General features: G+C 40.0%; 1 long non-coding RNA gene across 1 annotated transcript in view; it reads left to right on the top strand.

Annotated features, from left to right (window-relative positions):
- Positions 1-3680: 3680 nt before the first annotated feature.
- The window catches only part of LOC116695334 (uncharacterized), a 20760-nt gene continuing 15773 nt past the window's right edge, over positions 3681-8667 (top strand). The window contains exon 1 of the long non-coding RNA XR_004333429.1: positions 3681-3727. This is a non-coding gene — a long non-coding RNA (uncharacterized LOC116695334). The remainder of the gene's footprint in view (positions 3728-8667) is intronic.

The raw sequence follows: 8667 nt of genomic DNA, 5'->3' as shown, positions 1-8667 counted from the left end.
GAGGCGTGATTGAGAATCAAGACCTCTGGCAGGAAACAGAACATGGAAATTTACACACCTTTCATTAAGTATAACTGTTTCTTTTACAATGCATACCAGTAACCGTGTGAACGCATCTTCATCATCAATCCTAGGTTACAATTAAGAATGCTGTTTGCATTGAAGGCCTGATGAAACCGTCTTCATCTCCGTCTACATCAATCCTGCATGGAGGTGTCTTTGAACCACAGCCTCTGTCTAAGTAATACATGAAAGTGTTCTTAAACAGGGTGGAACAGTGGCAGTTTTGTATCTGAGTTGTAGAGCTTCTGGGAAGATCCAGTTTCCAGAGCATATAAACACAGCCCATCATCCCTGGGCATCAAATTAAATTCCAAATTAACTTTTATTCTGATGGATAATGAGCTTATAGTCTTATCCCCCTCTAAAGCTAAGACGGAATCTAAAAATGATCATGACTGAGCTAATAATGTGATGTCCACTTGTGGCCTAGAGCTACAACAGTCCTCTTCTCCCCGCACCAGCCGTCTTGCTGAAATTAATACAAGACAATTTCTCCATCACAATTGCTATTTAAGTATATTCACTAACCAAAAATCACTATGTTTGGAGGAAAGGGAGAAGTGGTGCTACAAGGGCTGATTGTTGGTTTTGGAAGTTGTTCAAACCGTTTGTTTGTGTCTTCAACATATTACTTCTCGTTGAGCGTGGAGGTTTATGGGATATGGTTCCTTTACTCGGACATAAAATTATTTACAACAGTTTGTACCGTCGACTTTTTGGTAATTTTTTTGTTTCAATTTTTGTGTCAAAAACAGCAAATGATATTTTGACACTGCTATGGAGTCACTTTCTAGCTGGGTTAGACTAGTGCGTGGGGCTAAAACGCTTCAAGATATGTTTTTTTCCCCACTACGTCATGGAAGAAATGCATGGGAATTACTTCTGAACTTAAGGTCTCTTGAGAGGGGCGTACTGTTGAGGTCTATAGTCCCATATCCAAAAATATAACACTACAAACATTTTCCTCCCTTATACCACTGAGGTTTTCATTTCCTGGAGTATATGTTTGTGTGTGTGTGTGTGTGTGAATGTGTTGTGGAATATGAGCACTCAAAAGATCTTCATGAAGCCGTTTAGGCTAATGCATTTTATATTTTATAAAGCAAAATGCATGTTCCTTCAACTTCTAATTCAAATAAATCAATAACATATCACAGGGTTTCACTCACTGATGAGAGGTGTTGTCTCCCAGTGACAGGGAGCTGGTCTTCATAGATGAGGGCGAGAATACTGTGTATCCTGCAGGATGATGGTCATCTTTATAGTAGGATGCTTTCCACAGAATAGGAGGTAAGCAGTCAGGAAGCTGAGAGGTCCACTGTGATGAGGAAGGCTACTCTGGGGATCAGGCATGTTCACCACATAGAGCATTGCCTATCGTTTCAGACTATCTTGGAAATAAACATCAGGTACCCAGGCCTAACATTTTAAGTCAGAGTCTTCTTCTTAGCTCGGATGCAAAAACAATTATCATTGTGATGTTAAAAGTGTTTATGCCGCATAAACACATTTTTTAAGGGATATTATGGCATTTTAAAAGCTCAGATAATATAAAAATCTGTCCAAGCCCCGCATGGCACTACCCTTTCAGAAACACGTTGGATTATTTAGACTTCACGCTTCTTTTATCTACTGTATTAAAGTCATAAGTGCGATAGCTACCTGGGCCAAAATGTTCGCTATGCCCTACACAGCAACTACACTTAAGTTTCTTTTCATTAACATATGTTTCTGTTAAACAGAGTATGTAGTGTGTCACTATAGAAAAGTGTTCATAAGTAATCAAAACAGTGGGTGTTAAAACGACTTAATGTTTGTGGTGCTCTTTGAATAGACACATTCTTGCCAAGCATAGCAAAGAAAAAGTGCTTTTTCAAAAAAAAAAACGGCACAGCTTGTAGCTTTTAGCTTTCTCGCCTCGTTACTGAATTTAATTAGCGTTTCATTCTTCATTGTAGTTTGATTGACAGCCATTCGCCGATGGTGCCGATATTTCCTGTATGTCAATACTTCTATACCCACAGCGATTCATCCGTGTACTATTACTATACTGTAAGCATGTAGCATGGTGGAGAATTATGTTCAGCTTAGTACCCATTGAAAATGAGTGATCATAATATACCATTAAGAATAGTTAAAAAATGCTTACGTAGTATTGATCTCAGAGTAGCTTTCGCCTCTTTTAAGCTCCAAGGTAGATGGACGACAAGGTCTACACTGATACCTGTGAGCTCCCACTCCCCATGGTCTGCAGCCCCATTTGGGACTCGCTTCAGGATCTCTTCAGCCGGGGCCTTGAATCAATCCTTACTTCCGTCACCGGCTTGAATAACATTTATCGCCATAGTTTAGTTTAGGAGTTATTAGATACCCAAATTAAGTTTTGTGTATGATCCCAACACTCATAAATGCAACACTTCAAAGGCTTTTAACCATTGATTTACAAGCTAAGCTACATTGTGGTGGTGGACTGTTTTAAGACCTGTATTTTTATATTTAGCAGGCTTGCTTACCAAAGTGGATATCTGGTCGCAAATGTGCAGAGGACAGTTATTGGATATCAAAAGGAAAAGTGTAGATTAAGCTAATCGGGCAGATCTTGCCACTATGCTGATTTGCTTATATCATCAACTACGCTGACCTGTGTTGTATAAGTAACCATATATGGATTTTTTGGAGGGTCTTTGTCTTCATCCATGCTGAAAAAAATACATATAAAAAAAAAGTTTGTATGAACTAGTATTTAACAAAGAATCCAAGGATTTTAAAACACATGGAAGCTAGGAATACAAGACAAAAAGGATATTTATCCTCTCAGATTTCATTGTTCCTTAAAATTTTTAATTGATTAGTTTGAATGAAATAAGTTGGTCTTTTATAGGTCTACTACGGCAGTAATCACTCTTAGCATAACATGACTAAAAGTAGGCTCTAAAGTAGATAGAAACTTATTTGTTATTGTGCAACACACAACATGGGAGGAGGAGAGAACCAAATACACTCAGGCTCGGTGCTGACACAACTACTATATCGATTAATAATAGATAAAAGATTCATTTCAACTCGCAAAGTATCAAACATCTGTACGCCACATGGAGGTTTAAGCCTCTCTCCCTCCTCCCGGTTTATATGCTAGATTGGTCTTTTCGAGAAAACAATTACTGACATTTCATTTTTTTTTTCTTCTATTTTTCTGATTTGGACAATTTTTGAAAAAAATGTACAGACTATTACTTACTGTCTCTCTCATGTTGTGTCTGGACCCAAGTGGGTCTCGAGGACAGAGACCTCGTATTCTCCCATTGCCTCCTCATCCCACTCAGGTCGCCTCTATGTTCCACTCCTACAGTAAACATGAAGGATCAGCAATCCATTTATGGCAACCGATTTCAGCTTATGTCATCATCAATAAGGAAAAATAGCCTGTCAAAACCCTCACCAACCTATGACCCCTAGCATTTAGTAAAAGAAAATACAAGACAAATTCATGAACTTTGATTTATTCCAGTTTAGAAACTTTTAGAGTCAAATCCTTACATTCTCGCTTCTGAGATGAGGTCTTTTTCCACGGCAGACATATCGACCCTGTCCATAGTCGGAAAAGCCCAGTGCATTCAAAACCATTAAGGATGGCTGCATCCTACTAGGAGAGGTCCTGCTATCTGTGCATGCTGACTCACTGAAATCGCTCACTGGGACAGCTTGATGGAATTGAGCCATCGTTAAGTACGGCAGTTTCAGCTGTGGCTTTTCCTACATTAGCCAGTCAGAATGCCCCCCCCCCCCCTGCCGTGAACAAGGTCTATTTGGTGCGCGGGCCGCAGGAAATTCCACGCAGATGCATGTAGTTCGCCTCCCTTCCATGTTTCGCTATCTCTCTGTCTTTTGTGGAATTTTAAACTCGAGCTGTCCAATCTGTAGGTTTATTCTCTAGCATGACTACTTCACGTCTGGTGCTTAGGCACGTCAACCTAACTGGGAAAAAAAGGAAGAGCGATTGGTGATTGGTTATTAAAGGAAATGCAATTACAAATGGTCGGCGGACAAGCAACTTAGAAAATAGTAAACATGTAGACATGCTGTTTCATTTTACATATTAAAAATCTACAACAGAGTATCTGGACTTTGGTGCTCCCCGTGGAAATTCAAAAAGATTCACCTCCTAAAAAGCTTGGGTGTTATGAAAGTCTAGTAATCAAAATTGGCACATCATGGATATAATTACTTAAACACTTCCAAATGTATTGATTCTTGGTGTCAGTGCTCTGAGGATCTTACCAGAACTTGGCCTATAAGATTTGTTAGGGTTTGGGATTTTTCATCCTGTATTGGGGGGTGAGACATGTTTTAAACGCCGTAACACAGATTAATTATGGATTTGAATAACTTACTTTTGAAACTTAATTGAAAATTTATGCATGCTCGATGTGCATGCATGAATATGTGTTTTTGTAGACTCAACCATCTCCTAACATTCCCCACCAAGCATGGAAAGCCAATGGTTACGTTAACTGGACTTGAAAAGTTTTTTACAGGTCGCACTTGTTTTTTAGGGAAATAACTTATTCTCAGTGCTTCATACAAGGAATCCCGTAGTTGGGGGACTGTTGGGTCCGTTCATGGATGCTACAAAACCTGTGTTTAAAGAGAACGTAGAAAACAAAATTGTGGGATAGCTCATTTAAATGGCACAAGGAAGGATTTATTCCCAGCTCTTTTATTGGTATGGACAGCAGCCTTGTCAGAGTCTCTCTTTGTCTTCGTACATATTTGAGGATGGCGCTGAAGTCAAGAATTGGCAATTGCTTTTTGAGTGAATTAATTTCCTGTTTTTTTCATGACAACAATAGTTGTATTGAAAAAAACAATAGGTCATTATTGCATTGCGGGGGTGGGTGGCATCATGGTGTATAAAATGGCCACCATAAACAATCCTCTTACCTTCTCACATAGAGTATGAAAAGATCATGAAACACCGTGACGCGCGCAGAGATAATGAGAAAAAAGTAAAGAGGAATACAACGGTGGTCTTCATAGTTTGGTAGAAGAAAACGCACCTATTCTAGGGCTTCAGTCCCTAAATTGCTCTAATACATCTGAATATAAATAAGGGTTATAAAGTTTTAAACTAATTGCGTTATTAATTGTTAATAAACAGGCAGCCAGTTCATAGTTTAGCCACAACCTGCAACACAGCATTGTTCCTAATCATTACTTACGACAACGGTCAATTCATATTAGTACTTGCACCTTCAGTATACTTCACGCTTTGTATGCAAACTAAAGGGCATAAAAATCCCCGAAATAAATCAGTAAAGCCACTTAATCAACAATTATAAATTTTGATGAATGTTGGCCTTTTTTAGCTTTTTAACAGATCATCTCTTTGTCTCTTTTTGATAGTGTAAATGTCTCGCCGCACCTTAAACCTTGAAGCAGCATAAACAACACGAAGATGAGCTCAGCGGGGCTTTACATCCGTCATTTCAGTCGTTAATCTTTTGCATGACAATGTACCTCAAGAATACAAACACAAATGTCAGCTGTCTGCTCGGATTAGATTTAGCTACTCTGGGTGCTGAAGTCAAACTTTATTCATCGACTAATTAAATGACAGTTGGCTCCCTCCAGAGATATATATTGCCTCTAGATATGGTAGACTGTAGCATGACTTCTTGTAAGCTTTGGGGGATTCTTCAGTTGCTTGGCAAAGATCCACTTGTCTAATGTCATGATGTTTGCAACAGATGACAGGCTTTATGGAATCATCTTCAGAGGATCAGTATGTGTCAACGAACTTTTATTTCGTGAGACGCTAGGGAAACACAACAGTGTGCAGCTATTTGTGTCAATTTGCCCACTACAAAAAAGTATGCTTTCGCTAGTATGTCTGCTCACAATCTTCTGGAATTAGCACTATCGCTTCGGCTGAGGGGAATGTCATGCTTTTGTCATGGTTTCTTGATTGCCACAATGTCAACCTTGTGTACGGTGGTGTTCTAGAGGAAGAATGAGGAACCAAGCAAATTCTGGAACTTTGAATGTCGCGAACACAATGTGGCTAACAGCTCAGTAAATTTTACAAGGATAAATGTGACCTGTTGGTGGTGGCACTGTCACCACGGCTGGCAGAGCGGAGAGAAGGATGGCGCCAAAACTGGAGGAACAAGAAGACGAGAGGTGGGGCCCTAGTGATGCTCACAGAAAAAATTTCAAGACAAAGAAGACACAATGAAACGACGCCTGTGGTAGTCCGTCCGCGACCGGCCCCTCTTTCCGTTCCGTTCTCTTCATTCAGTACTAGTGACATATCAGAAGCAAAGAAAGAAAAAAACAAAAAGATGTTTTGATGCTCTGAGATTGCCATTTTGTGGGTTTTTACTACATCAGGGCATCATTGTTTTTTGTAATAATCTGTGATTTAAATGGTAAAAAAAAAATGAAAATAAATAACATTTAGTGGTAAGTACGCCCCTTCACCAGGCCCTTACTCTGTAAATAGTCACGTCGTATGAAAGGTCGATTTCTGTGACAATGTTGTGACTTTTACAGAGAAGATTGTCCCGGGCGTTGGGAAATTTCTGGGGATCTAGCATTTCGCTTGAGAACATGGCTTTAAATATTCCAAATTTAAGACAAGTTCGTGACTTTGGTGACTACCTAGTGCACGTGTCAAAAAAAGACATTGTGACAGATTTGTGCGAAACGGGCTTGGAGATTCACTTAAAATTTCTTGGCAGCCTTTGTCGCTCTTTGGTAAAACTAATATAAGGCAGTGCATTGGCGAAGTTTCGGGCCCTGTTGCACGGGAACCTCTTGAACTTTTCAATCTTTGACACATTTCAGGCTCAACATCAAGATAATACATTTTTATTTTTTGGAAGAATCACCATCAATGGACACAATGTGAAGTGGGAAGCCAAATCTATTGGATATTTCAAATTTTCTAGCAATAAAAAACGAAAAGTCGCTGCGTGCAAAAATTATTCAGGCCCTTTTACTTTCCGTGGGTCAGCAAACTCCCCTCTCTAAAAAACGTTCAGCGGGAGGATCTCTGAATTAGCGCATGTTGTCCTAAATGACTGATGGTGATAAATAGAACCCACCTGTGTGTGATCAATCTCTGTATGAATGCACCTGCTCCTGTGATAGCCTCCGGGTTCTGTTGAAAGCGCGAGAGAGGGCTATCATGAGACCAAGGAACACACTAGCAGGTCCGTAATACTGTTCGGATGAAAAGTTTAAATCTGATTGGATATACAAAAGATTCCCAAGCTTAAACTCCCAACAAGCACTGTGCAAGCTATCATTGATATGGAAGGAGTATCAGACGCACTAAGCAAATCTACCAGATCCTGGCCGTGTCCCTGTAATCTTTCAGGCTTCAACAAGATAGACTGATCAGAGATGTCTGCCAAGAGGCCCTTGTGATCAATCTCTTGGATGGAACTGCAGAGAACTACAGCTGAGGTGGGAGTCTGTCCATAGGAGGCAACAATCAGTTCGCTCACACTGGGCACAATAAATCTGGCCTTCATGGAAGAGTGGCAAGAAGGAAAGGCCATTTTTTCAAAATATACCATAAAAAGTCTTGTCTAAAGGTTTGCCACAAGCCACCATGGAGACACACCAAACTGTGGAAGAAGTGGTCCTGGTCAGTGATGAAACTACAGAATCAAACTTTTTGGCCACAATGCAAAACGTATTTTTGGCGGAATAAGCCAGCATACACGCTCATCACCCTCAACACACCATTCCCCATGTCAGTACATAGTGGTGCAGGCATCATGGTTTGGGCCTGCTTTTCTTCAGGAGGGACAGGAGATAGTTAAAATTGAGGGTGAGATGTGCATGCCCCAAATATAGAACCCCCTGACCTCAACCTGAAACAAATATGGAGTCGCTAATCTGAAACCTTGGGCTGCAGGACTACTAGGATGAGATATTCTTCCACAAGACAAATATCCCAAACATACAGCAAAACTACAAAGGAATGGTTTCACAAACATAAATTTCCAGGTGTTAGAAGGGCGCAAGTCACAGCGCCAGACCTGAATCCAATTCGATAACTCGTGTGGAAAGAACTCAGAAAACTGCTGTTTCACAAACCTCCTCGCTCCAACAGCTCATCTGCGCTCAGAGCTGTTTTGGCAAGGAAGAATGGGCAATAATTTCAGTCTTTTCTCGATTGGCAAACTGATGAGAAATACCCGAAGCGACTTGGCAGGCTGTAATCGCGCAATAAAAGTGTGCTCATACAAAGTATTGAACGCAAGGCAGAATCATTTGGCATTCTTGGCACTTTCTCATGTTTTTATACTTGTGCTAAAAAGTTTAAATAATCCAATAGTATTTTCGTTGCCAATTCACAATTGTGTCCCACTTGTTTGGTGGATGCTCTTGCAAGAATTTTTTTTGTGGTGTTAATATCTTTATGTTTGAAGCCTGAAATGTGTCAAAAGGTTGAAAAGTTCAAGGGGGCCGAATACTTTCGCACGGCACTGTATTTTGAATTTAGGAAGATCAGGAAAACTAGTATTTAAAATGAGTATTGTAACCAGGTTTGATATTTCTCCTTGCTACAATTTCAGATTCTGGCAACTG

The sequence above is a fragment of the Etheostoma spectabile genome, chromosome 9, assembly GCF_008692095.1.
Source record: "Etheostoma spectabile isolate EspeVRDwgs_2016 chromosome 9, UIUC_Espe_1.0, whole genome shotgun sequence".
Lineage (NCBI taxonomy): Eukaryota > Metazoa > Chordata > Actinopteri > Perciformes > Percidae > Etheostoma > Etheostoma spectabile.
This window is presented reverse-complemented; position numbering and strand designations above follow the sequence as displayed.